Genomic DNA, 6,366 nt, shown 5'->3' with positions numbered 1-6,366 from the left:
CATTCGTCTGTATCCAAGGTTTCCACTACTACCTTTGAGCTCTTCTGATATTGCTTGCTTTAGAACCAAATCTTCATCATGTCTATTTTGCAATGGTTTTTTGTATAAACGATTTGATCTAAAAAATCTTTTCTATGTTGACATGCTCGTTTTTACTCTATCTTTAACCCTCAACATTTCAATTATTTCAGCATATATATAACCATCATTGAAATAACCAACGACGACATCCTTTTTTTCATTCAGTAATGCAGCCATGATATATCAGCAAAGCAAAACTGTCCCCTCGAAATATTAATATAAACTGATCAGCATCAGCATATACCACATCCTCAACGAAACTGAACGAAAAATAAGAACAGTTTCTTTTTTTGTTTAAAGCGAAAGGAAATTTATACCAAAGTACTTCTCCTTTCTGTTTTTTAAAATTCGGCTTTCTGTTTTTAAAATTCGACTTTCCGTTTTTAAAATTTGACTTTCTGTTTTTGAAATTAAACTTTCTGTTTTGAAAATTCGACTTTCTGTTTTGAAAATTCACCTTTCTTTTTTTAAACAATAGTTTTATTGTTATAAAAAGAGAAAGTTTCTGTAAAAAAAGGAAATAAACTCACCCCTCTCAGCCGTCGTAATAAATATCAAATGTAGCGCGTTTATGTATCTAGGCAGGTAAAGGGTACGAAATGTACATATTTTTGGACCTTGAAGCCCCATTAAAGGTCAAAAAAATCGGTAAATTTCAGTCACCCTAAGGATTTAAAAAAGGAAAAAAGTTCGACTTTTTGGACATTTCACTGAAAGATTTTGTTTTGTTTTTCACAGTCTTTGTGAGAAAAGGGCAGACATGAAATACAATTAAGAGATGAAGAACAAACAAACAATAACATACCGATTGTCTGCAAGAGTTCGCAATACCGCTGAGGACATCTTCCTGGACCACTCGTTTGCGTATAACGAAGAAATGTTTCTGGCGTTTTCAATAATAGAACTATTACTCTCCCCCAAACCGATTCCCAAAACAAGGGCGAAGACAGCGTCCAGCGCATATCCCATCTTTAAGGGCAAGGATGCCACATTGTAAGTGAGAAGCAATTCTCCATCGCCATTCCGTGGCTTGTATCCAGCAAGCTCACGGGTAGTGTCAATAATCAATTCGACATTGTTCAGCATAAGCAATTCTAGGCAGGTCAAACTTTTATTTTCCAGCTTCTCCTGCTTCCTTATGGCCAGACGAGCAACCAGGCGAAGGTTTTGCAGTACATTCTGAGGCTTCTCTAATCCTTTTCTGTACATCAACTCGCCATATCATATTGGTTTTAAGCCGTTGAAGAATAAACTCATTAAATTTGAGCGACGCAGGTAATGATGTTCTTTTACTGCCAGAAATGATAAGGTCGGAATGGTGTGTGGCCGATTCTACACATTCATTGAAGTTTGTTTTATGTGGGCACGAGCTCAATTGACGCCACAGCTCAGACGTCACAAAAAAACCTAGGCAAAATTTACAAACGCTGTAATCAGACGCAGGTCGTTTCTCATCGTTTTTACCGGGTCTTCTTACGACAAGCAAGAAACCTTCATCACTCTCTAGTACCTAAAAATAAAACTAAACACTTTAATTAAATGTCAAAATTATAAAAAAATTACTTTAACCTAGGGATCCATAAGCAAAAAGGTGAATGCAGATGTACTGCTGACCAGGGTACCTTTCTTTCACCTCCGCGAGTCTCAGGTAGAGTCGCAAAAACATAAATATGTTCCTTGTAGAGTAATTTTGAAAACTTCAGAGAAATACTTTTCATTTAATTCTATCTTAGGGTCTATTTTTGAATCTAAGTAGCACACCCCGTCGGTACGCAAAGGTCGCAACATTTTAGTCCTTGTGAAATTGAATCATATTAAGGTACTGTATAACAAACACCGCATGAAATATGTTCTATGAGAAGGATTAAGCGTTTTGATATGGATTTAGTATAGAAAGAGATTTGTAAGCGAAAGGCATTTTCAGTGTCAATTCACTTAAGTTCCTTTACAATAAATTACAAGATTATCATATGGATTAAAGATTTGATTTGAGTTGATTTATCTGGTTGACTTGTTTTATTTTGTGGTTTTTTGAATTTATTTATGGTTGTGGAATTATCTATGGTTGTGGTGTAAACTAAAGACAAAGACAAAGAATCACTACGACATATGTTCTAAATTCTGTTGTTTTTGATTGTCTGTTACTCCATTCTGGAATTCCGACCCCACGTGTTTGTATTCCAGAAATTTCACATTTAAGGACAACCCACGGTTGTTTTTCGAAATCGTACCCAGTTCCGTAATTCTTCTCGTCCACGTTTCCTAGTTTGCATGCCTGTTTCCGTCGGTATCCTTACCTTACCTTACCGGGAGACATATTGATTTCTAACCATATCAAATTTTTCTACTGAAAATTGAGTTATTTGAGGGTAGCCTAAGTTTGATCCTCAAATTCTGCAATTTGGAAAAATTGTTCATTGCCATTGGAAAAACAGAAATTCAACAAAGCCTACGTTGTTTGTCGAATTGACGTCCCTTTTCCGTGTTTGTACCGGTAAAATTGTGTTGTGTAAGCGAGTGAGCTCGTTGTTTGGCTCTGTGGAGTAGTCTCTAGGATAATTTTTGCTATCAAGTAAGTTCGTGTTGATATTGTTGTTTTGTTAATTAAAATTGTTGTTTTGTTGGTTTGTTTGCATTTGTTAGAGAGAGGAGAAGTTTAGTGAGATCGTTAGTTGAATGCTGTCACTCGAGCGAAGCTTTCGGCCCTGATTCAATAACTTCTCATGACAGTGGGGCAGATTATTCATCTTGAATAAAATTCTCTCCTTTTCCTCAGTCTAACGCCTACATATATTCCTATTTCTAAATTTTTGTTATTTTTGTGTTGGATAGTAGTTGTGTTGTATTATATATCTAAATTTATAAAAGGTTGTAATGTCAATTTGCTTACCGTCCATTTCAAAGTCATTTGAAAAATACATCTTGTCTTTATAAAGCATGTGGTGAAAGGTGGATTTGGTACTGTCTTTCGTATTTAAATGGTGGCCGTAGGAACGGCCGTCCATTCTTTTTCAATCGATTCCCTTTGTTTTAATTGTTTCAACTCAATTCAATCCATGCGTCATGGTGAGCGAGTGTATAATGGGTTTAGCGTTTTTTGGTGGGTGAGAATAATCTTTAATTCTTGATTTTACTTTGTTGTTTTTTCAAAGTCGCATTGTATTTTATACAAAGGAATATCTTTATGAAGTCAACTGTGTTTTTCATAGAGGTCGGGCTTTTTATATGGATTCGGTGCCGCTTTTAGTTAGGGTGGGGTAAAAGGGGAGGGAGGAGCTATCAATTGGGTTTGTTTATATCAATAATTTCTTAAGTGTGTCAATTTAAGTGGTTTAACCCAATTGGGTCCATGGAGATCTAGCTTTTGAATTTTGCTCTTACCAAGTGCTCATGTATATTTTTGTGTCTTCTGTAGACTACACATGGCTTGCTTTGTAAGATTTTGTTCAGTTCTGGGTCCTCCTCTATTATTTTCCAGAATTTTCTCAGAATCCCCTGTAAAGGGTTAAAAGATTGTTGTAGTATTTTGTGATAAATGGTAAGATGTTTTTCTCATTTTTGGTTTGGTGACCAATTTTTTTGTTTCTGTACAGGCAGTTTTTTTTGTGTCAATCCTTTGATTTTTTCGAAGTTTTGGTCAATCAGTTTTGAAAGGTATTCGCGGGAGATGAGGACCGACTTTGCTTAAAATCGCATTGTCTGCCGTTAAAAGTCTATATCTGAGAACTTGTGTATATATAATATTTTGTGTGTTCGGAGTGGTATGAGTCGTGGTGTAGTAAAAATTTGGCGTCTGTTGGTTTAGTGTACAGTTTGCTCTTAAATCTTTTAGAGGTTTCGGTTCCATAAATTGTTGTGTCAAGGAAGTCTATATGATTTTTTGAGTATTCCAATGTAAACTTAATCGTTGGATGGAGAGTGTTTAAGTGGTTTAGGAATCTTTTTAGTTTTGTAAGGGTTCCTTTCCATAGGAGGAAGCTGTCGTCTAAGAATCTTTTGTAGAAGGTAATGTTTCTGGAAAAGTTTGTGTTGAGTATGTTTTTTTCTTCAAATTTTCCCAGAAAAAGGTTTGCACCTGTCTAGGTGCAACCTTGGTTCCCATACTTGTCCCGTGTATTTGTTTGTAAAGTTTTTTTCCAAAACAAAGTGCAAAAATGTCCTAAGTATTCTTTCGTTTGGTGTGAAATTTGGTAAAAGATTTCTGTATTTATTAATGAAAAATATGCAAGATTCACCCCCTTCATTCTGTGGTATATTGGTGTATAGCGACGTTACATCGATTGACACTAGAAAGTTGTAATTTGATGCGTTTTCGGTTAATATTTTTTTAAGAAAATCTTTCGTGTCTTTGATGTGGCTTGTTAGATTTTTTGTTAGAGGTTGGATACATTTTGTTAGAAATTCAGTTATGTTTTCTGTTACTGAATTTATTGAAGAGACAATTGGTCGTCCAGGGATTTTTGGTTTGTGGCTTTTTGGTAATATGTAAAATAGGCTGGTGCGCGGCTGTATTGGGGGTGATAAGAATTTCAGGGTGTTTTCGTTGATATGTTGATGAAGGTAGATGGTTTCTAGAAAGGAGTTTATGTTTGTTTGTAGATCCTTTAGGGGGTTTTCATTTTCTATCAATCCGTAGGTTTTTTCATTCATTAGGTGTGCATTTATTTTCCCTTTGTAATTTTCTTTGTCTAAAATCACAATAGAGCCCCCCTTGTCACCTTTTTTTATTTCAATCTTATCGTTGAGGGATTTTTTCGAAATTATTCACATTTACCTATAAAATGTCTTTTGAAGCCTTTCTTAAAAACTTTTTTGTGTCCGCTTCAGTTTTCCTAAAATATCGTAGAATATTATTGTTTTTTGGTAACGGCGCTGTCCAGTTAGTTTTCCCATAAAGGGAAGGTTTTTGTTTTCGTTTTTGTTGTTTTCCAAAGAAATATTTTGTAGAGATTTTGTTGAAAAATTCTCTTATTCCCGCTTTGATATCTCTTTCGAAGTCTTTCATGTTTGGTGTAGGAACAAAGTTAAGACCTTCGATAAGAACATTCATTTCGACTGTTCGCAGCTTTGTTTTTGAGAGATTAGTTATCAGCGATTTTTTTAGGTGTGGAGTATCTGTTGGGTTGTGTTTTTGGTTTAGTTTGGTATTGTTAATTTGTGTTGTTGGATCAAAGTTTTGTGTAGTGTTTTCGTTTTGTATGGTTGATGGTTCGGGTAAGGGCATTAGGCTATTGGTCAGTTTTATTTTTTTGTTTGCTAGTTTTATATCTTTTCATTCTGTATAGTTTTCTAAACAACTTTTGATATTAATACATGCTATTTATAGAATATTCTAGTTTTTTGGATATCCATTGTTTAGATGGTTTTGTGCTGCCTCGTTATTAATTTGCTCGGCAGTTCCTGGGCTCAATCTTTGTTGAATGATTTCCCTTTCCCTGATGTGGAGAGATCTCACGTTCATGAGATGGTATATCATGATGTCCCTCAGTTTTGTTCTTGCAGTCTCGAAAGTTTCAAGCCATTCTTTAGCCTGGATATGCAGCCCGTAAATTGTTTTCTTGATTTTGATGTTTCTTATGTTTACAGTCTGGTTTACCTAGATCGTCTGCATTCTCATCTGAGGATGATTATGCGGATATTCTGATTGGTTGGTTCAAGCAAATCAGAGATCTGAATGGTGGCGTGCGTATAAGAAATAAACACTTGAAGTAAAAGGAAGAAAAACTAGATAAAGATAATAACCTTTTGCTTTGTACTTAAATGAGGCGAAGAAAATATTTAATATTTAAATATATTTATTAAATACTGCCGTTTATAATTAGAGTATGAGCATTTTTATAGGCTATTTTGAGATTTTTATTTGACAGTTTAACTACCAATATCTTCATTTTTTAATACCCAAGGTCGCAAACTAGAAAATATAGACAAAAAGTGTTAAGCAGCGGTAGTTGTGGAATATATATTTTTTCAGTCCTTCTTGTTCACTCCTTAACCAGGTGGGAAAATTTCAGATAATCATTGATTAAGTTTATTAAAAAATATAGACCTTTTGCTTGTTAGGTTGTTTTTTCTTATTATTGTTTTATTATTGCACTTTAAAATTTAGTAGGGGGAAATTTGTAAAATCGCTCGATTTTTTTAGTCAAAGCACTTGTTATACATTTTTGGAAAGCTAAGGGGTAGGGGAATCAAAATAACTTGGGTGCCAATTTTCTTTCGGACACTTTGGTGTGATTTTCGGACAAATACGACGGTCTCAGGCAGAAATCATAGGGTGAAAAATGA

The sequence above is a fragment of the Clytia hemisphaerica genome, unplaced genomic scaffold, assembly GCF_902728285.1.
Source record: "Clytia hemisphaerica strain Z4C2 unplaced genomic scaffold, Clytia hemisphaerica genome assembly, whole genome shotgun sequence".
In the NCBI taxonomy this organism is placed as follows: Eukaryota; Metazoa; Cnidaria; class Hydrozoa; order Leptothecata; family Clytiidae; genus Clytia; species Clytia hemisphaerica.
Note: the sequence above shows the minus strand (reverse complement) of the source record.